This window comes from Microcebus murinus, chromosome 5, assembly GCF_040939455.1.
Source record: "Microcebus murinus isolate Inina chromosome 5, M.murinus_Inina_mat1.0, whole genome shotgun sequence".
In the NCBI taxonomy this organism is placed as follows: domain Eukaryota; kingdom Metazoa; phylum Chordata; class Mammalia; order Primates; family Cheirogaleidae; genus Microcebus; species Microcebus murinus.
The window spans coordinates 88,184,967-88,208,450 of NC_134108.1; the positions used below are offsets into that span (position 1 = coordinate 88,184,967).

Below are 23,484 nucleotides of genomic sequence, written 5' to 3' on the forward strand. Positions count from 1 at the left end.
AGTAATGAGTTGATTTGATTCCTCAGGAGTGGGAGAAGACGATTAATTTTCTTAGGAGTTGACTTGAGGTGTTTGCATATTTTAACTAATAATAGAGAAATTTACTGAATCCACATAATTTTCCATCATTAATTCTACCATTTCATCATATCACCCAAGGAAACTCTTTACCCTGAAAATGACACTAATAATGATAATCTATGACTAAATAAAGTAGGTTCAAAAGAAAGTGACCTCTTAACAATTTATAGTTAAAAAAGTATTCAGTGAATGCCAAATAGTCCGTTGAGCTAAATACACTACTAGTTGTCATATAAGGAAAAATTGCATCAAGTGCAGCATCTTATTTTAAAGATGGCCAAGAAGTATTTTTGGGAAAGAAAAGCCAGCCTTTACCTTTCTAATGCAAAAGTTAGAGCCATCTTAAGAAAAGGCTTAATGTTTTTTATCTTAACTAGTATATTAGTGTAGGCTGATGGGAGGCATTCATCAAATTTAACTAAATGAATAATTATCTATCAACATGCCTCCATTTTTTCCTGGTCTTATGATATTTCTTATGTACTGCTTATGATTTATGCAAATTATCAAATTGATTTGTATGTAAAATGTTAATATTCTATATGACGTTACATGTACATACATAAATATACATAAATGTATGCCTTGATAACTTTTTTCAACATTTAAGATTATTATGTAATAGTTATTATTATTTTATAATAAATACATATATAATATAATATGTTAACATTATTACAAAATTATATATTAATATAAATTATAAAATAATATATTAATACAAAATAATATAATATTATTTTATAATAATTATTATATTGTATTTAGTTATCACAATAGCTATATGAAGAAAGCGGGGCAAATTTTCTTATCCTTATTTTAAAGATAAGGCAACAAATTTCACAGGTTGAAAGACTTATCCGAAAATCACATGAATTCTATATGGTGGGATTTGGGCTGGAACATTATCCTCTCTTAGATAGTTAACCTTATCATTTTTGTAAATAATAGTGTTTAATGGTGGAAGAGAGATCAATCGAGGTTGCATGAACAACATTCTTCATGTGCAGTAATTATTAAACATCAATTTATAAAGCACATTTCAAGTTAACTAAAAGTATTGATATTTTTTTCTATATGTAAAAACTTTTACTCATAACGCTAATAGTTTATATTTACATGCTTACTACAGACATGCCATAATATTAAATACTTTAAAAAAATAGCATATTGGTCTCAGAGGCATATGAAATTAGTCAAAATCAAGAGCCTAATGATTATAAAAGGGTACATTAAATTTGTGAAATCTAAATTAAGTAATAATTTTTGTCTTGATTTTAGCTGAGAAAGAATGGAATTGAAATTACCATATTTCCCCAAAAATAAGACCTACCCATAAAATAAGCCCTAGCAGGATTTCTAAGCATTTGTGCAATATAAGCCCTACCCCCAAAGTAAGACCTAGTGATGGGCGTGGCTACGCAGTGCATCTGCTCAACGCATGCATTTCTTCCAGAACGGTAAAAAACACAAGCAGCCCTTCTCATCTGCGACAGCTACTATTCCAGAGGTGACATGAAAGGTGCGGCAGCCCCACCAACAAGGTTGGCTCCCCCTGTCAGGTCCCGGCCATGCTGCAAGCTGAGGCTTTGAAGGGAAAATAACACATCCCTGAAAATAATCCCTAGAGTGTCTTCTTGAGGAAAAATAAATATAAGACCCTGTCTTATTTTCGGGGAAACACAATAATTAAAAGCTTTATGCTAACTAAGACATAGCTAGAAACATTCTAATTTAGATTTAAAGTATATCAAAATTGTAATTTCATTTCTGTAGCATCAATGATCACAAGAAGTTCAAAAGAAAGAAATAGGGTTGTTATTCTACCAGTAGACAAGAATTAGCATAACTTTGGCCATTATTTTTCTATACTTATATTGGTCCTTTCATCTTAAAAAAAAATAAAAGGATTTTTCTGACTATTGGATAATTGAAATTTTCAAATGTCCTGTGAGTTTAAAAATCTAATTTTGGTTGGGTTTGCAAGAGGCAGAAAATTCACAGCAATTTTCTAATTTTCAACCAAGAACCCTTCTTTTGAGGAAAAGATCCCACAAGGTTGGGTGTAAATTAAACAGGTCAGCAGTTGATCTTCATTTAATTTATTATACTATACAATTTCATGTAGCAGTTCAGAGACTTGGGCTTCTTCCATAAGAATGTAGCCATGTGGAGAATTTGCTGTTTTCCAATTTATCTTTGTCCACCTTTATTGCTAAAGTGCATTGCAAGGACCCAGAAATACCTATTTGTCACAAACCACTGTTGAAGCAATACAAGGCAAATCAATACAGATTTTGATGTTTTACAATTAACCTGTTGTATTACACTGTGCAGAAAATATAGTAGCTCCTTTTCCAATATAAAACCAACATATCTGAGAGTCTTGGACTTACTCAGTTTTCAGGTCAAACCTCATTTCGAAATCTGACACAAGTTCCTGAATTTTTACTCCTATGGTCAGATAGCTCCACTGTGCTATCCACTCAGAGTCTGGCAGAATTGCTAAGATCAGGAAATGTACTTTTGCAGTAAGAAAAGGTGACGCCTAAGTTGCAAATTGTGAAACAAATACCTATATTTGGGGATGAGATGATCCCCACCACCTATCCCTACCCTCCAGTGGTAGGGTCTAGATTAAGTAAGAGATGACTTTAATTATGTCTACAGTGTTCACAGCAAAATAATAATAATTAAAAACTAAGATTTTTAACATGCTACAGAGTATTTCTTGAGTCTGTATTTATTTATAAAGATAAATTATGTAATAATGATATTTGATAATATTTAATTAGTCATTATTTCATTCTCTTCTGAGGCTGGATTGGATTTTAAAATGTGAGGATATATTATAAATGCTTTATTTTATTTATTTCCCAATTAGACTTCATTTTATCGCAGTGGAAGTGTACCTCATTTCTCAAAATAACCCTAGGTGATAACATTAATATATTGTAGCTACAGTCAATTTTATAGATTTGTCAAGTAGTAGAAATGACACTTACTTCAGTTCTCAAATGATTTGTAGATATAACTAATATTTTTGTTCTTGATAAGACCATAGACAACATCAAAATATAATTATTCAACTTATCAGACTATTGGTTCCTAAGTATAGTACTTTATTTATTCTTAATTGCCTTTATGTACAAATAGATAAGAAATCAGAATTCGAGAATAGAAATTAGTGAACAAGGAACAGTCTGTTAATTTGTTGATGACTATATATTATGACAAAATTAAATTTCAAAATCAAATTATTGGAATAAAAAATAAGCTATGAATAATCTTATGATTAAAAATAAAAACAAAATAAACTACTATTATAGTATTATATTGCACAGAATATCAATTTTATGATATCTTGAATGCTGGGTACACTTGTTACTTCAAAAGATATTCAGATTTTACTATAACTTATGTAAATAAATAAGTTTGTAATTTCAGACTTTACTAGAACATTTTTTGTGTAAATTTTCTATTTCTTTTATCATATATTCACCCTGCCTCTAATTTTATTGATTAGGCAGATTTGAAAATTTATTTTTTTCCTACATTTAGACAGTAAAGTTTAGAAATACATATCATCTACTGAACTAATCATCTATTAAAGATAGGACATTTACCAAAATTAGAGATAGGACAAGATAGGACATTTACCTAGATAGGACAAGATAGGACATTTACCTATCATTGTCAACTCTCTCTTCTACTTTGCTTTTGTGGAGAATGTAAGCATTACTTAGAAGTAATGAAATTCCTCTTACATTTCAAATCATACTCTTATATTGAAGTTAATAGAAAAAAAATGTATGACATAAAACACTTAAATATTTTCCAATAGTCTGGCAACATTTGACACTAATGATTTATATCTTATACCATATTAACATAATAACACCCAAAGCTTATTCCAAATACTCGATTTCCTAAAATATTTATTTAAATTTTAGACATATGAAAATAAGCTAGAAAATAACTGGGGAGACATACTATACTGATTTTTAATTGGAAGTAAAATTGAGGATTTATAATTTCATTCATGATCAATTTATTTATGAGATACCCACGGAACATATTCAAATTTTTATTTCATGTATTATTTGCTCAGTAGTTTCAAAAACAAACATGGATTAGAATATGAATAATTGGCTAACAATATGTAAAATTAGAAAAAGTATATCCAGTTACATTACAAATAAACCTTATTTCAGTATCAAATATATGTTTAAAAATTAAAAGTAAGTCAGTTGCTCACCTGAAATGTTTCTAAATGTAGAACCACCTTTAGTTATTACAAATAATAAAACTATAGTTCAAAACCAATCAAATTCAAATCAATTTAACTTCATATGTTTCAATGAAAAACTGTTTAAGAAATACAAAATAAACTAAAAAAAATGAAAGGCTCATTGCCTTATAATCGAAAGCAGTCAGCTTTAAACTTCCACCAACCAGGTAGATGATAAGTTTGTAATTTCTCAGTTATGTTCTTAGTGGGAAGTTGTCAAGAACATTTGACATCTTTTAAACTTACATCTCATTTGTCTGTTTATGAACCTCATGTTGATATGTTAAACTGCAGGACAGGATGAGGATGGCTACAGTTCTATTAATATGAGATATATATATATATATATATACCCACACATACACACATATCAGTATTTGTAAATACTATGAATGGTGTGAAAGGATGCTTGGTTTCCAAAACGAAATATGTGCTCTGTTTTCCTCAGTTCTGGTTGCTTTTATTTCTTTTTCCTATGTCTAATGATGGCCAATTAATTTGGGACAATAAAAGATGTTATTAACTCATTGCCCTAGTTTTGGAGACCTCAGGGCTCTTATATTAGAATGAATAACAGTGGATGACTATAATACTACTATATCCAACCAACTATAAAAGCCAGATATCTTTTTTACCTCGTAAATTCAAAAATGGCAATCTTCCAATGAAATTATATTTTCAGTAATTTTTCAAATCTTCTACCAAAGGAAGGATGTTAAATTAATACATCCAATCAACTTGTGCTTTAAAAGTGCTAAGTCTTACAAAGGAAGAGTAGAAAGATCAATAGGCATTACAAGTTAAGAAAGCAATTGAAATACAAAAGCCGAGCATTTCTGATACAATAAAACAAGTTTCACCTTTGAGTTAGTCTGACCCAGCTATTTCCATTCTAATCCTATTTTGATTTTCAATTTCAAGGTGCCAAGGTTCAAGCTACATAGATCATTTCCTTCCAAACTTTTTATTTTTCTTTCCTTCTTACAGGAGTGTAGATTTTTGATGTACAGATGTACATTCTATACAGATGTACATTCTATACTCCCTAGCTGATAGTGTGAGATACTATAAGAATCCTGGGGATTTTTAATAGTAGTTGAGGTTCCATTAAACTTAGTTCACAAGTGACTTCTTAAAGTTTATTTGTCAAATAATTCAGGATGTAAAAGTAGCACATAAACATTAATTGAACAGCCATTAAACAGTATAACTGTTTGTTTTTGATTGATAGAGGACATTGAGCTGTGTACCCTGTGCTAGAAAACAATTAGGTCTTACGATGCTCATGCCATTAAGTATACTACTACCAGACTTGGACCAGTTTCACTTTACAAAATAGCCATCCGCTGTAGTCAGAAGCCTGCCCAAGTCACAGGAAGTCATATTTTTACTGCTTGGTCTTAACTGCTTATAAATATCGTTGTGTTGCTCATGCCTTATGCTAACGGCAACAACTAATGTTTGTCATTATCTGTATCAATCTCGTAAAAAAAACTTCCTTAGGAGAGACTGATCATAGCTAGAATGCTGCTTTAACTGTTTTTCTAAAACACAGAGTATAAAAAGCACTTAAATATAAAAAAAAAAAGTTGGAAGGATAATTTATTTTGTTTTGAGTATGTTTGACATCTGCTACTGTTGTTAAATTTTCCACGAGATGGATTGATATCCTGTATGGGAATGCCTTATAAATGCCTACATTGCATTATGCTTTAAAGTTGTTCTGCTCCTCTGGGACCATAGGTGAAGACGCACGATAGCAAAAACAAAAGCTGAAATAAATCTTACACTGGCTGTTTGGAGATTCAGTGTTTTTAACAATGGAGGTAAGTCCCCTCATCCACTTGTGATTTCATTTATGAACTCTGCTTACAAAACACAGCACACTTCATTATGGGCGTGAACAGAAATGTTTAAATGGCTGAAGCAGCCCTTTGCATCAGATGGAAAATAAGTGGAACATTAAATTCATGTGAAATAAGTGCGAAACTCTTGGGTTTTATTCTACATCGTAGCAGCATAGCAATAATGTGTTGATTCTCATACGCACATGATTTTTATATGTCTTATATCACTAGAACTTGAGATTATGAATTTCTGTATTGCAGAGTAAAAATCAAAACAAAAATCAATAAGGAAATATATTTTACTGAGAGAATATGATGTTCATAAAGAGAGTAGGGTTACCAAAAGTTTCTGTGGAGAAGAAACGTCACCCACCATACATGATGGATTCTTATAGAGCCTTCGTCTGAAGTGTTACTGTAGTCATTCTTCCAAGTGTCACCTTTTTGTATTAGAGAGAAAGTTCAATTTTATTGGAGAGGGCCAATACATAGAGGGTTCAAATAAATGTTTGTAGAATGAAATGGGATGGAATGGAGTAGAGTGGAATAGAACCCAATAGAATAAAATTGTTCCCTCCCGAAGTTCTAATTTTTTTCTAAAACAAAAGGAAAAAATAAATGTATCCCTGAATGGATGATCAGCGATATCAATGATTCAATAGGGAAGTTTTCATTTTCTTCTTTATACATCCTTATATTAAAGAATAACTTATTTAGAGAGCATAAATTTAGTGTATGTGTTTGTTTAATGAGATAGAAACTTGTATAAGATATTTCAGAAAGTTGTTCTTAAAAGTACTTAAATAAAAAAAAATTGGTAATGAAAGTACATTTCCCAGAAAGATCTTTAAAAAGAATTGAAATAAGTTATAAATACTGTAGAAACATCATGCCCCCTTCTGTTTTTTTCTCAGAGAAGTTCGGAAGAAAACAGCACCTAATTTTTGTTTCCATCTTGAATCTGACTCATACTTAACATCTTTTCGAACTGTTTCCATAGAGTTCTTTGTAAATATCCTGCACAACGTAACACTCCCTTAGGAATTTTCTTGAAGCTAGAAAATATATTGTAATTGTGACCATGTGTCTTGGTTTACACCTATTGTTCCAGTATAATTATCACTACCACTACCGTTTTCTCTCAGAGGTGTCCTGGTATGGCTGAAATATTATAGTAACTTTAACTATAAATAATAATAAACTGTTAATATTGTAATAATAAAAATATCTTTATTGGAAGCTTGCTATTTGTCAGAGACTTTGCAGTGCTTTCACATATAATGAATTCTTTACAATAACCCAATGAGGCAAGTATTTTATTGCCCCCAGTTTATAGTTGAGAAAACAAAGAGTTAGAGAGGTAAAATAGCATGGCCTATTCTGATAGTGGGCAAACCCCAATCCAGACCATGGTCGGACTCTGCATCAATATACGCCCAAAGATCGTTATACATACCATCTTCCTATTTGCTTGTCAATATAATGAACTTTTGTTTTTATTAACACATTCAAAGATTATGAATAGTTCTAATATATTACTCTTCCTAGCTGTTATAACTATATTCTTATAAAGACAGTGCATTTTAAGAGGCAGAAAAAGAGTACTGAACTGAACTAAAACTCGGGATATTTTAGTTCAGGATATTAACAGTACTATGTAAATGATAAAAACTATGATTTCCTGAGTGACTAGTGTATGCCAGGCATCATACTTGGGATTTTCCCTGTGTTATATCTTTGTCCCTTAAAACAGCTCTCCAAAGCAGAATATTTGAACCCTGTGAATGTGTATGAATTGCTTTAGCTATTAGCTCTAAATTGGCTCATAGGTTAAAAATGAACATTGGAGGATTAAATCCTTTCAACAGGCCTCTCCAGCTCTGACATTCTGTGCCTAGATGTCTCACTGATTATCAGGATATAAGACACAGAAGCTGGATGCAAAGAAAAATTCTTGGGGACAAAGGGACTTCCTTAATACCCCATATTTATGTTAACTATTATGCATTGAGGTCTTAATACTGGCATGCACTTAACATACTTTTAAATCTTTTTGTTATCCCTGTTTTTCTTCTTACCATAGGCCAAATAAGAAGAGAATCTGGGTTTGAACCAATGTAAGTGTAACTACTATGCTAGAGGGAGAGCCATCTCTGAAACTCTAGGGCTTGCTCTAATTTAGAAACCTTTCTGAAAAGCAATATTAAGTAAAGATGAATAAATAATATTTTCTCATGATCAAATTTGTTCCACCACTATATAAAGAATACGAATATAAAAACAGATATAATGTTGTTATATAGAGGTTGTTGAAAGGAAATGCCTTGTAATTTTTCCAAACAAAAAATGTGGAAATACTTGCTAGTGCAGAGTTAACTTCTGTGTACTGCACAGAACAAAGTAAATATAAGTCTGTGCCTATACTCAAAAGATGCTTACAATTCTCTTGGGGATACAAGAATATAAAGGCACAAATATGGATTGTGTGCTGTTGTTGTTAGATTCCAAATTCTTAACTGGATGTGCATATCAGCATCATGTGTAGTATGTATTAAAAATGCAGATGCCAGTATACTACCTGCATTGACTAAGTTTCTGAGGCTATAGCCTGGAAATGTGTATTTTTAAAATTCCGCAGGTGATTCTGACATGCACTATGAATAACAACCACTGGGTTAAAATATATGTGGAACATATTAGCATGTTAATTATGCAAATTTAAAAAGTTAATTTGGGCTGAGATTTTAAAAGATGACTTTATAGAAAAGATTAGATTTGAATGGAAGGTCAGGTATGGACATAGGTAAGTAAGAATTTTTCTTTTTCTTTTATAGCTCAAAACAAAACCTTATCTTTAAGGCTTTTTTTTAATGCATTTCAGATCCCTAGTTATATTGTTCTTGAATAGATAGTGAAACTTATAACAATACCTAGAAATGTGTAATTATTTTCTAATATATCTATGATATGTCTCCATGAAAATCTGGTTTAGAAGCTTGCCTAAATACTTATAGATTATAGATTTATATTAATGTCAATAATAAATAAATTAATCATAGCTGGTAAATATAGTTTAGACTGCAAACCACTAAAGAGCAAGATTCATGTTTTATTCAAATTTGGACTCTTAGATCTTTAGCACAGGAATTGTTATCTAGAATATCTATAATATAATATGTATTTGCTGAATGAATGAGACATTTGGATTTACTTGGTTTATTTATTCCACTTTGTCTGTGGGACAAATTTCCAATGGTGTCCATTTGAAGGATTAAATATTCTTGCTATGAAAGTTTTGGTTTGATCATTTGTTTTATGACCTGGAACCAATGGGCTTGCAAGGACTTTCACAATCTTTAGCTTATAAGAGTAAGCTTTTAGGCGTTTTATTTGAAGAAAAACACTGAAGAGAAGGGAAAAAAGGTGGAAAAGCAAAGAGTTGCATGCATCTTAACAGTGGAAGAGTTTTCCTTCCAAGTTTATGCCCAGAACAGCTGGTAAACCCCTCTTCTCAGTCCAGGTTCTCCACAAGGGGCAGCAAAGTCACCAAACCCATCCACCAGCAGGAGGAAAGCTTCCAAAGCTTGCCCAAGCTTTCCCAAGCTCCATCTGCTGACCCACAGTTTTTGTAGGACAGGGTTGTTTTGTCACTGTTTGGGTTTGGGTTGTTAACAGGGCTTTAAAGGCATGGCCAAAAGATCACTAACAATCTTTATCATATTCTACATTATGGTCTCCCCACCACCAGTCAAGCCAAGCTTCATTTGCTCTTTGTTGCTGTTTGTTGTTATTGTAGAAAAAAATGTCAGATGTTTATATTCCCACACTAGAATTTTATAATACTTTTCAAAACTGTTTCATGGGGGGAAATAATAAGAATGAAAACAAAACACACAGATGAGAAAAGAGTATGGTGAGCTGATGACAGAAAGCTTTGATTTCATCATACTACTTTCAAGAATAAAGGGGAAAGTGAAAGTCCTCGTATAATAATTAGTTGGAGACAGGTATCTGTAAAACATTCTCAATGTGAGACAGCTTTGATAATTTAAAATAAAAAAGCTATTTAGTATTAGGAAAGGGGAAGGTAAGATCCAGAAGATGGAGCTTGGGAAGAAGCTTTTGTCACAGTATAGGAAGCCTCTGATCTACTGTTGCAGTCCCCAAGCCCTGGTACCAGTCTGTAGCCTGAGGTTCCCCCACCTCCAGCCTGTGGATAAGTAGTCTTCCATGGAACTTAGGAGGGAGAGTGAGTGAAGCTTCATCTGTATTTACAGCCGTTCCCCATTTTTCACATCATTGCCTGAGCTCCGCCACCCCCGCCCGGTCCATGGAAAAATTGTCTTACATGAAACCAGTCCCTAGTGCAAAAAAGGTAGGAGACTGCTGACCTAATGTATCTACTGGCCCATCTTATGAGTGGTTGCAATTTTTTGGCCTCCCTGCTCCTTTCTCCAGGTGCTATGTGAATGAACGCCTCACCCCAGATAGGCCTGATTAACAGATAACATGATTACATCATTCTTTGTAAGCAGTGATTGAACCAGAGCATACCCAAAACAATTTAATTCATATTAAGTTGCATAAAACAGCTAAGAATCAGATGAATTCTTGTTTAGGAATATTTCAAGAGTAAACCATCACATCCATGGTACACATGTCATCTGAATACAATAGTAATTTTATAATCAGCTGGTTGTGTGCTGGGGCAGCTCTTACTAGCTAACGAGATCCAAATGTGTGCAGCTTTCCTCCACTGGACTTCAGTGACTTCACTTTGGTAGCTTGAAATGGACCCTGGTAAGTCTGTATACCATGGAAATTGGAAAATGTTACAAAATCAGGAATTTTTTTTCTTTTACAGAAAGCCAGTGAGCCATTTTACCAGCTCAACCCTGAGTTACACACACATTTTCGAAGAACAAAAGAGACCCAATATAAATATGTTTCTGTAATTAGGAAGGTTGCTTGCTGAGTAAATATTTAAAGAAGACACTGCTTAAGAGAAACAGTATTTGTTAAACTACCTAAGCTCAAATCTTTTATAAGCTGTCCATTAGCCTCCCTGCCCTTTCGTCATCTTTTGTCTAAAATGAGAACTCCATAGGATTGTCTTGATGATTAAATGAGTTAAAACATATGATACACTCAAAAGAGTGCCTGGCACAGGAAATGTGCTCAATAACTATATCCCATTACTATCAACAGATGAGGCTAATACGGTTTTCTACAGTCTTCTAAAAGACTACCTTATTTCAGTGTTATTTTCCTTGGTAAGCTTTTATATCTTTTAGAAGCCCATACCTAACTTCCACCAGTTTTATAAAGATCTGTTAAATGAAAGCACATCAAATCACTTTGAAATGAATAAAGCACTATGTAAATGAAAGGTGGAATAATTATGTTAAAGGCATCATCTTGAGTTTTGTTTATACTGCATCTTTGAAATGAGCATCAGATTTTTCTCTAGGCAGTTACTGCTCCTACAGAAACAAACACAGATGGTGCCCAAACTTCCTACTGAATAGTTTTAGGCAATGGCATTTATCAAAATACTTCAGGTCACTATATGTACAAAGACTCAAACCCCACATTTCAGTGTCAGGCCAGCATGGTAATTTAGGCAAATAAGCCTTTGTTCAATAATTCAAGGACTTTTTGATGTGTAAAATGTACTCCTACAACGAACAGAAAATCTTCCATGTAGACTAAGTTTACAAAATGGGATATTAACATGCAAGTTCTTTTAGAGAAAAAAAATCAGTTTGTCTTCTCTGATGAGCATTTCTAGCCAAATTAAAACTAATTTGTTGATTGTGCATGCAGATTTTCCTATTTCCATTGACCTCTAGCCAAGCAAAACAGAGAAAATATTTAAGACATGACTTAAAAATTCTATGACTTTAGAACTCTTAATTGGGTTTTGTGCTGTTTCTGTGTTTGCCCTTGAATCCATTCTTTGCTCTTCCTCTGGCTCAATTAGGGGGAGGGCAGTCTGACACCTTCCCCCCCAGGTTTCCTTTCCCAGGGAGTTGTCTAGCAGGCAAGCAGCTGGCTTCTGCCAATAGAAGTTTGGGGGTGGGGACTATGGTAGAATCTCCAAGGAGACCTGTATATTGGGAAGAAGGGAGAGGCCAGGGTATCTCTCCCAACACTCACTTTGCCTCCTTCCTCTTCTCAGCCGTAGCTAGGTCTCTTCCCTGCTCTGGCTCTCACGACTCAGATCTGCCACAGTTCCAGTTCCCAGCCGGTAACCTTAGGCTCCTGCATTAGTTACAGTAGCAGCTCCCTGTCCTGCTTTCCTCCAGCCTAGGGTTGGTTATGGCTTGCTCCACTTACTGATTTCTGAGCTGCTTCACTTCTCTCTGGTTGGCTTTTCTGTCTTTTTCATCACCAGTTTCCTCCTTTAACCAATTCCCTGCATTATAATAGTCCGTTCACTTCAATATTCCAAGTGAACCTTGTTTTCTTAATTGAACCCTGATTGATCCAAGGGGCTGACTAAGGACATTTGCCCATACTGTATTGTGGGCAAGCAACACCGTTAGAAGTGCTGTTCTCCTGCACCATCATAAAGATCTCAGAGACCCTTCAGGGTGCCTAGACCCCTGAAGTCACTGTCCCTTTGCAGCTCTCTTCCTTTACTTTAGGTATGATTCAACCTTGAGCCTGCTCTGCACTATGCCTCTGAGATGTTGACAGGGAGATTTGTTTGTTTGTTTGTTTCTGCTAAACTTAGCGACACGAGACACTCAACCATTGCAATTCATTATTATTAACTGAGCCTGTCCCCCTTCCTAAGGCAACATCCCTCAAATTCACCGCAAGGAGCTGGTTTACAGGTGATTGGTCTATCGAATGTTAGTGCCCTTCCTAGTAAGTTACAAAAGATAGCAGGGTCTCCAGATCCATTTCCACATATGTGAATGACACGATTGGAATATAGACCTGTTACTTATTATTATCCTAAAATTCTATTCCTTCCGCTTTCCTTTCAAGGAAGGAAATTTGGGCCATAAAGCAATTCCATATCTTAAAAGCTTAAATTAGTTTTATAAATATAATCTTAATCCAAAAGTGTCAACTTGGGGTTGTTTAGTTCACGTATTTGTTAAACTTATTTTGGACTTCGAACACTGAAACATGCATTAATGCTGAGTTGCTAAAAATAATCTTTTATGAAGTTTTCCACATTTTTTTCTGTACACTCATCCTATTAGCCTGTTCCCTCTTCCTGAAACGATCTTTTCCTTTTATTTTCCTTTGTTGTGTTATCAATTCTCAGCCAAATAACCGGCTTTCCAGAGTGTTCCCTGTGGTCTCCCACTCTTCATCTGGGTGACATTGCTTGTAGCCCTGCCTGTGCCTCTATAGTGCATTTTATGAAGATGACACATTTACCATTCTCTCTGCTCCTCATGAAACTTTAAGCTCCATAAAGACAAGACCATGTTTCATCCTTGCACTCCTAGTGTCCACTAATTTCCTTTGCACTTAGGAATCTTTCAAAACATACTGATTAAACTGTTTTCTGAATAACACTCTGAAAGTTCCAAAATCTCTCACGCTGGATGAAAATTAGTATTAGGATCCTTTGAACAGAAGGTTTTGATTTTAAAACATTTTTAGCACTAAGGATATTTTACTAACAACATATAACAGACTGGCCATTTCACAAGATTCCTAGTGTCTGCACCCTGCCCAGAAAAGTACTCGTATCACCTTTGTTGAACAACATCGATGCACAAGGTAAACAGACACCTAAGAGGAACAGTAGCACTTTTAGAAGTTTAGGACAAAACTTTCCAAATCATTTACCTAGTTTGCATGCCTCCCTAGAAGTTGCATTTTCTTTCTGTGTTTGTCTTCCTAAATTTAAGCCCTTATTTTCAGTGTCCATCTAAATATATTCGTACTGCCTCCACCATCAATTAAGTAAATGCCACGTCTCTAACTCATTTCCTTTAAAAAGGATGAGCTCAGCCGTGCTCTGTTTATTCCATTTATAATGGCTCTCTTTGCACATTTTGGTCCATTGCCTCCAGTGTCGTTTCTCATGCATCTGTTTATTCTACCCAATTAGACTCAGAGCTTTGCAGTCAAAGGTACTTTTTCTTTTATGGCTCCTCACAGCATGTTCACAACATAGGCTTATGAACTAAATGTCTTCTACATTTCACCAATATCTATGCTGATATTTTTAGTTCCTCATCAAATGGACATGCTGATTTGTGCACTCTGCAGCTAGATCCATGGGCATTAGTTCACGCACACAGACGTAGCTCTGGTTGGTTCGTTTATTCCAGACCAGAGATTCTGCGAGCTAGGCTGGGTAGCACAGAGACTTTAAGATCCGTCTGCCACTTTTCTTTGAATCCAGGAATATCCCCAACCTACTGCTCCCCAGGGACTCATTATTGCTCTTCCAGGAGCTCCCATCCATAATTGGTTCTCTGTCACAGAACCTGTTCATTGCCTTCATAGCACTTATGATAATTTGTAATTATATACATATGTAAAGTATGTATAGGATAAGTACATAAAGTTTAAATTTATAACTATGTAAAATACATACTAGATATAAAGTGTGTGCATGTGTATGTATAAGCAATATGTACGTAAAATACCATACGTATGAGTGTGCATATGTGTGTGTTTCATGTTTTCATTCTTTTCCTCCACAGATTTTCTTCACAGATTTCCTCCACAGGCTTGCTTCACCACTAAACATCCAAGCCTAACACAGAACCTGACACAGAGTAGGTACTCAGAAATATTTGTTGAATAAATAAAAGGTGAATGAATGAATCTATGAAAGCAAAGAATACTTTCCAATCATTAATTACATTAGACCTTAAGTTTTACTGAACAAAAAGTGTAGAGAGGAGGTAACTAGAAGGAACAAAAAGAAAAGGAGTCAATTTTCTTTTCTCTACTCGAGAATTTCATAGGTTTATTATCTGTCTCCTCCCACAAAGAGGCTCCCAGAGTTCTCGGTTTGTTTTTACCTGGAGAGGGAAAGGGGAAGACAAGAAAATCTCTGCTGTCCATTGTTGGTGCTACCCACTAATAAAAACTACAAATATTTTAATTAAAAAGCAAAAAGTCTAATAGGACATGGAATATTCTTACATTTACTGTTGAAACCTCCTGTTTCTACTCTGCCAGCACAATCCTGATATGTTTAGAATATACACTCTTTTTTCCTAACTAAAAAATTCTGATGACTAAAAAGACAGAGTGGGGCATAATTACAGGAATACCCAGTAGAGTGTCATGATTAACGACAAGGACCGTGAGCCAGACTGCCTGATTTCAAATCGTAGCCCACTGTTTTGTAGCTGTGAGCTCATAGTCAAGTTAGGTAACCTTGCTTTGCTTCTGTTTCTCATATGTAAAATGGAGATCATTATAGTACGGGATGAGCATCCCTAATTCAAACATTCAAAATCCAGATTACTCCAAAATCTGAAACTTTTTGAGCACCCACATAATACCACAAGTGGAAAATTTCACACCTGACCTCGTGTGACAGGTCACAGTCAAAATGCAGGTGTATAACAAAAAGTTTATTCAGAGTCCCAAGGGAAAAATAAAATTACCTTCAGGATATGTGTATAAGGTGTGTAAAAATAAATTTTGTGTTCAGACTTAGGTTTCAAGCCCAAGATATCTCATCATGTATATTCAAATATTCCAAAATCTAAAAAAATCTGGGATCCAAAATACTTCTGTCCCCAAGCATTTTGAATAAGAGACACTGAACCTGTACCTAACTCATAGGGATTCTTTTTAGGATTAAATAAGTTAGAACATGCAAAGCCCTGATAATAATGCCTGGCACATAGGAAACAATAAATGTACACCAATCATACTTTTTGTATTATTATTTTTGCCACCTCCAAATTTCCATTAAGACTGAGAAAGAAAAAAAATAGAGGGAGAATGCACAAATAAGTAATAGAATGAAAATGCAGCATGGCCACAGATTCATTACAAACGTAAAAAGCACGATAGAAAGTCAGGATTCTTAGATATTGTTATGTCCCCTTGAAAACAGTTTTTCTTTTTGATTCTTACCCTCGATAGAAAATATTTCTTCGTATATCTTTTAAACACCTAATGATGAAGATTACTCTTGTTTTATCTTCTTTGATCTAAAATATTTGGAGGACAGCTGATTACAGTCAACTTTTTAGGACTCCTCCCCAAAGAATCTCAACTGATTTAACTCAACGACTTTCAAAAGTATTCATTCAAAGGCTATTCATATTCCCCATAGCTGCTTGAATTCCTTTGCCTCATCATAAAAGCATTATTAAGTGTTTCATATTGTTTTACTGTACAGCATAATATAATAACATCTTTAGCTCTTGAAAAAACAAAGAGACCATGCTCTTATTCACTTATTTATTCCTTGTGAATGTATGCATGTATATCATTTAACAGATATTTAGATTCTATTATGGGCCAGGCACTGCACTAGATATCTTTTAATAAAAACCCCAAAAGCAGTTAACAAGATAGACAAAGTCTCTGCTTTCATGAAGCCTAGAATCTAGAGAGGCTTTGGAGCAATAAACAAAACAAGTAATATTTCAATTACAAATTGAGATCATTGTTATGCCAGAAATACATGGAGAGCTTGAGAGAGAGTAATGGGGGTGGGAGGTGGAGAGGTTGAGGGAAATATTAGACAGGCCGATCACAGAGAGCCTGTCTAATAGGCAAGGGACGTGAAAGCAACATCCGAAGAAAGAAAAGGAACATACCATACAAATTGCAGAGAGAGGAACACATCGCAGGCAGAAAGAACCGCAGAGGCGTGGTGCGGAAAAGAACATGCACAGGTCACTGAATCTGTCGCTGGACACTGGCGAGCAATAGGGCTACCTGCGTGAGAAGAGCTAGGGTCAGATCATGCAGAGTTTTCCGACTGGGATGTTCTCAGTGTGCAACAGGGAACTGTTGCAAGGTATTAAACAAGGAGCTAGCATGATCTGATGCATGTTTCAAAAAATGACCCTGCTTGTTGCATGGAGAACCTATGGGAAGGGGATATGAGTAAAATGAGAAGATAACCTAACAGAATATTGACAGATAATTTGTAGCTCAGACTTAAATCTTAGCAGTGGAGCTGGGGAGAACCAGATATGAGAGAGAGTTGGGAGATACAAGTGACAGAAATCCATGATGGATTGGATTGAATTGGATTGGAAAGGGAGGAACCATGTATGACACTTAAGTTTCTGCCTCAAGTATTAGATGATAGTTCTATTCACTAAGAAGAAAAAACTGGGGAAGTACCAGAAGTTCAGTCTTGACCAGGTTAATTTCGTGATACTTATGGGACACCGCAGTGGAGATGTTAAATAGGCATTTGATTATACTGATGAGAAGCTGTTATACAAATGAGCTAAAGATGGCCTCTGTGTATTGGCCCCTAGGTTGTTTATTTCTTCGCTGCAGGCTGAGACTCAAAAGCCCACCAGGGGAGAAAATCAAATGTTTGCACATGCATTCATTTTTTTTTCAAATTGGCTATACAAGCAAATTTTTCGACATTTAAAATCTGCCTGTTTTTCATACCCCACCAAACCTCACCCCACATCTGCTAGCAATAGATAAACCCTGTGGGTCATAAAGACTCAAGCTGCTAACTTCCCTTTAGAGCTTTTACCCAGACACCCCCCCACTCCACATCATGCTACTGAGGCACATTGCCTAGACGCAAAACCCTCCTCTCTCCTAGTGGTTTCCTTGCCCTTCTCCCCTTCTGAGTAGTGACCTTGACCCTTAACCTCTGGACAGACTCCTGCTGTGAGGGACTTCCTCCTAACCAGAACCTGTCAAAGTAGCCCGGCAAAGCTCGTGTGTGCTACTGCCACCTTGTGGTCATATCTTTTTCCTTGATCAGTACCAAATCCCTCAAACCCGCTACAGAAGAAGCTCAAAGAAAAGTTTTGCCCTCCATAGGTCTGTCTGGAAGTAATAAGCATAGAGATGGCACTAAGGCCATGAGAATCAAGGACACTACTTCAGGAGAAGTGTCTAGAAATACTAGATCTGAAGAGATACAAAAGTTGAGATATGGTAAAGACGAAAAACATGCAAGTATAAACACTTGGTCAATTCCTAGTCAAATTCTTTCACTTAGGCAACACATTGGCTCCTTTAAGATAAAAAATGTCTCCTTCTCTCCCACTCCTCTCTGCCCCTGTGGTTTTTCTATGTAATTGCTTTGCCACATATTATCGCAAGTATCTGATTATCAGTCTGTCTCCACATGACGCTATCCTTGAAGGCACAACGTGTGTTCATCTCTAAATTCCAGGCATCTAGCACGGCACTGGACATGGAGTCCAAAATAAACATTTTCTGACTGAATAAACAAATGAATGGGTGAATAGGCAATCTGAACATAGTAGAACGAATGTAGAAATGAGTAATGATGATGATGTGGTAATGGAAGATTCCAAGTGGCTGAGGAAGGTTAGGACATCTTTTGTTTTCATGATGATGGTGTTTCTGACTATCCATTCCTCCTTCTCAGTCTGAAGTTAGATTCTAGTCTTACCCTAAATAAAGACATGGATACGTTGGGCTCACGGGTACTGTACCACAGGGACTACGTACAGAGATAATGGGATAATATGAAAATATTTCACACAATTAGAAAGGCAGCTAATTCCATAAAAACTCAGGAAGTCATAATACTGAGGGCCAGTTTAAAGTTTCTTATAATATTATTATATTAATTTTGTTTTGCTTTTTTACTTTAAAGAAATTTAAAGTAAAGAAAATAATGGTATTTTAGGTCATGTTGTATAAAATCTGAATCACCTCTGTGATGATTTTTTGTTCTTAATTAGAATCTCTTTTTATGACTTCAGTACTATTATCTTTTGGATTTTATTAAGAGAGCAAAGGCAGTCCAAGAATGTCATGAGTTAGATCACTATTTCCATATATTTTTTACTAAGATACTCATTCATAATTTACAATTTGGCCTTGGAAAACAAAAACTAACTAATATTAGAGAACTCTGTGACCTATACATCACAGCATTTAATAGCTAAGGTAGAATGAGAGTTCATAAATACTGCATAGCAAAAATAAACAAATGGAATGCATGAAAGATCATAGAGGCTAATTGTGAAATATAAACTGATGTCCCCAAAAGGTCTCTAGACACCTGGTTGCACAATGTCGTCTATTTTCTTAACTATGAAACAAGATTGGTTGTAAGATGTGTTACATAGTTAATGAAAACTTAGAAAAAAATATAAAAAATCAGCAATATTTTGGATATTGATTGTGATGAGAATCGCCCTAATTTAAAAATTTAACCAATACATCTTAGAGTTGATTTTTTAAAATCCAGTGTGTTGCAAGTAGTAACTGAATGGAATTTACTTTGACAGCAGTGAGGAATGGTTAACAAATGTTAGAGTTCTGTATTTGTGTTATATAATTATCTATAATTATATATAATTGCAGATAATTACACATTAACATACATAAACACCATGCTTTATTGACTTATTGACATCTGTTCCTGAAAATACTGACTGAGGTTGGTCCCTCCTTTGAAATATAAAGCAAGTAAAATTATAAACCTAAGTATGAAAATCCCCACCCACCAATTTACAATTTTTGCTATCAGTAAATATATTTTCAAAATGAATTATCATTTATGAACACTTTCACAATCATTTCTCAATATTATTATTTTATCCTTAGAATCATAAAAATAAAGGTTACAATGATGATAAAGTTTGCATATTTAAATACATACCATATGTATTTATTTTCTACTTGTTCTTTCCTGGTACAAGTTAGATACAGAAAAGCCAAAATAAGAAACTCTTCTGGTTGCATAGGTTAGTTAAATGCGTTTTTCTTGGAAGTAAAGATGGTGTTGTGGGAGTGAAGGAACTTCAGGGACTTTCCTGAAACATGCAAAAGCCAATTACAAAGGCTATGTTCTTCACAACTTTATAAGTTCAGGAAAGCAGAATAATTATCTTCTTAATAATGGACAGATTAATAAAATGTATTGGAGCATCTCTTTGTAATTACCAAATGCTATTTTTTTTTTGCACTCCCAGAGTAATGGAGTTCACGTCCTTTTTTTAAACTTACAAAAAACAACACAAAGGAAAAAAAAAAAAGTAGTTGTCCTCAAGGGACAGACACATACTATGCAATATGGCCCTGAAAGTATCTGCCTGCTTCTGTGGCTCTGGGAGCCAAGGGCTCTGGAAACAAATTGTTTTAAGGCACTTGATGCTCTTAGGAGTTTATTGAGTGTTTGTTGTAGAAAAAAAATACCTCTGTTCACAGCATTGTGTGTTCATTGACATTCCTGTAACTGGAAACTACCAAAAGGAGATTGCCACTGTCTGGAAGTATTAATGTTTTCTAGCTGAGCTACAGAAATTGTCCAAGATCACACCATAGAGTAACTGAACACAGTTCTAAGTACTTTGCGTGGACGAATTCATCTAATCCTTTCAACTCTTTATGAGCAGGTATTAGGTTATCCCTGTTTTACAAATAAGGAGGCTGAGGTTCAGAGAGATTAAATAACTTGCCATAGTAATACTTGTTAATGACAAACTGTATAAAAGCACAGGAAACTATTCAAGGCACAAAAATATATGTGTTTACTGGAAGGAATATGAGGATGCTATCATTCCATCATCCATACCACCATCACAATCATCAGCCTAAATGTCACAGTTCTACTTAAGCTAGATATTGGGGGCGTTATTAAAGGTTATATAGAGAAAATAAAGAGTGACTCATTATGAAATATATTGGAAATATAAAGTGAAGCATTTTTTTTCCTTGACAGATATCTCTGAGCTCTCAATATGATATTATGCTCCATAAGTCTTTAAGAGACTCATTTAACCAACACATTTAACCACCAATCTCCTTTCCACCCCCTCCTTACACAGTATCATCTCCTGGGGACAGCATTCCAGGAAATGCTTTGGAAATACTGACCTAGAATGTCCCGAGGTTATCCATCTGCCCATGCCAGAGCTCCATGGATTGCTCAAATACCACCTTTCCTTCATGAAAACTTTCCCATCTCTCCCATCCCCAGAAGAAATTTATTTTTTCAAATCTTTTCAAAATTTTTGATATGCAACAGTATATTGATAATATTCTGATATAAGCTATTAATATGACTAGGAAAATAGGAGTACGCAGCAATCTATATATGAGTATATATGCATATATGTATGTGTATATGTATACACACAGAAAAACATATACATATATGCACACATACTCACAGATCAGAATTTACACACTCAAATTATTTCTCTTTTAATTGGCTTCCTTGGGGAGCCATGCATCTTCCAAATAATTTATGGGGTTGACATTAAAGAACTACATCTTAAGTTTCCTCATAATGTTCTCATCCTTATAAAGTGGAAAAATTTTTTGGAAGAACCAGTATTATTTGGAGCAAGTAGTAATTTAGACTATCAAGTATTAAAATTTATTTTCTTGTCAGACTTAGAAATTTGTTTTGATGACAGTTACAAAAGCGGGGCAAAGCATTTGTGTTAGAACAGGATGGCATTGTTTAAATAGGCACAGAGTCCCATGGCATGTCTTCTTTGGAGCAGAGTAGGTGCAACTTTTAATTTTTATTTAAAACTTAGTACATTAAGTGAAGAATTATGTATTTCAATGCATCCAAGCAAATAATTTAAATATGTGACATCCTCAGAAGACAGTAGGTGATAAAAGAATTAATGTCAAATAAGAAAGTGAATGCCCTACTTTCTAAATAGTCAAGGTAAAAAGAAAAAATTTCACTGTGTAAAACAAACAAAAGAGAAGCTTCTGTTATTGAAGTAGGTGATGGGGAGGGGAGATATCATCTGTTTTAGTTTTTTTTTTTTTTTTTTAATTTCCTGAGGTGTCCCTTGAGGTATATCCTCAAAACCCTAGGGCTTCCCAGCCACATTAACACTATAATAAAAATGTGACAAGTTTGGACTTCAGGCAGACATGGATTGGAATCTCAGACCATGAACAGACAAGTTACCAAATTCTTCCAGGTCTATTTCCTCTTCTATAAAATTATAGAATTGAATGCAAAGAATGTACTTAGCCCAATGCTCAGCACAGCCCCAAAAGAACAATGATAATTTATTTCATGACTAGAATGTAAACATTATAGTGTTTTAGGTTTGTGAAAGCACTGCTTTGCCTTGTTCTCCGTCTCTGCATAGAACTGTTAGTATTCCTTCTGTCAGCCCTTATAACCAATATTTGTAATACGTAACCAATATTTATTAAACATATCCTAAGCACAGACCACTGTACCAGAGAGTAGGGATAGAAAGATGATATAGATACATATAGTTGTGTTATGAAAGAGCTTATGGTTGATTGGAGAAATGAAGCTCATACCATGTTATAGTACCAATGAGAGAAATTTCCAAGATACACATGAAGAGCCATAGGACCTTACAGAGAAAGAGCCTGATTCTGACAAAAACCAGGAAAGGCTTCATGCTAATGGATAACGACCGGAAAAATCGGAGGGTGTCTTGAGTGGAAATGTTTAGAAAGGGATGCTTTCAATAATAGGAACAAAGAATGGAGACTTAAAAGTACAGAGTATGTTCCAGGAAGTGACATCAGTTCAGCTAGTTTACAGTTTCAAGTGCTTAAAGGAAGTCACTACTAAAATGGAGCTAAACGAGAGAGATATATGATCAAAAAGTGGTACAATGGACATTGAAAACCAAGAATGGGGGAGGGTGGAGAAAGAATGAGAGATAAAAATCTACTTATCAAGTACAATGTATGCTATTCTGGTGACGGGTACACTGAGAGTTCTGACTTGTTCATCTATATAACCAAAAATACCTGCATCCCTCATGGTCTGGAGGTTAGGACAAAAAACTGTACCCCATAAATTTTTTTAAATAAAAAATGAAAATGTAGTCTCTAGACAGATTCATGAGATCTGAAATATTGAGTGAACAAGGATGGACTTTGTTTGATAAGCAGTGGTGAGCTAGTGAAAGCTTTGGATGATGTGAGTGACATGATAAGTGCATTATTTTAGGAAGCCTTACCTGGAAGCACCCCATAGTGTATGTTAGAGACAAAACATATTGGAAGTCAGAGACCAGAAGAGAAGTCACTGAAGTAACCCCTAGGAAAATGGAGGTGCTCCTCTGACAAGAGAAGGAAGGTCTTATGTATGGTTGAAAGCTGGGAAGG

At 34.8% G+C, this 23,484-nt stretch overlaps 1 long non-coding RNA gene across 1 annotated transcript in view; it reads left to right on the forward strand.

Annotated features, from left to right (window-relative positions):
* Positions 1-7,666: 7,666 nt before the first annotated feature.
* Positions 7,667-23,484, forward strand: part of LOC142870968 (uncharacterized) — a 30,153-nt gene continuing 14,335 nt past the window's right edge. Inside the window, exon 1 of the long non-coding RNA XR_012919311.1 lies at positions 7,667-14,978. This is a non-coding gene — a long non-coding RNA (uncharacterized LOC142870968). The remainder of the gene's footprint in view (positions 14,979-23,484) is intronic.